Here is an 821-nt window from a genome sequence, read left to right on the forward strand (position 1 = left end):
TTAGCCTGATAGTTCTGGCGCCAACACGTGCATCGCCGCCCGATAGCCTGGCAGCTTCGTCTCAGCAGCGCCGGCGACACACTTGAGGCAGCAGGAAAACCTCGCAAGACAGAAAGATTCTGACACTTATAAGCGACTTGCTTTCCGGCCAGACATCAGCAGACGAGGGCGACGTCAAAGTTGCCTCAAGCGAGAGACGTATCGGCGCAGATATTTGTTCTACACCTCTGGTTGTCACGCTCTACACTTGGCTCCTTCAGTGACTTCAAATCTTCAAGTGCTTCGGGACTTCGAAAAAAAGGTCTTTCCGCAGTTCCCAAGGGAGCTTCCTTGTGTTTCCAGACTACTACTATTGATTACTTACACACAAGTGGTATAGGAGTGATTGGCGTGACCTTGACCGTGAAACAACGAGTGGAGGCCGCCCCGCCCTCCAGCTCCCACCCAGGGCCGCCGCCGCCTCGTCCACGTGGAGGCCCATGACGTGAGAGCCGTCTCTCAGCTCGCCTGGGAAGGCGCCGACGCTGCTCCTCAGAGTATTCGGAGAGAAGCCCTACGTATCTGTCGTTACTCCCCCTCTGCTCTATCTTCCTTTCTTTGTCTGTCAGTTCCCCATCCCTACTTTTGCTGCGTGGATTTCTTCATCCCCATCTTTTGTGTTTACTGTTCATGTTTATGTTTGTCTGTGACTCCTTTTTCTCAGAGAATTCCCTCTCCTCTGTTCCTGTTTCTATTCCGTAACTCAAGTTCTTCCAAGAAGGAAGGAAAAAAATCACCATCCTTCTTCGTCTACCGTGTGCCATCTTCCGCTTCTGACATCT

This window comes from Penaeus monodon, chromosome 15 (assembly GCF_015228065.2).
Source record: "Penaeus monodon isolate SGIC_2016 chromosome 15, NSTDA_Pmon_1, whole genome shotgun sequence".
In the NCBI taxonomy this organism is placed as follows: Eukaryota; Metazoa; Arthropoda; class Malacostraca; order Decapoda; family Penaeidae; genus Penaeus; species Penaeus monodon.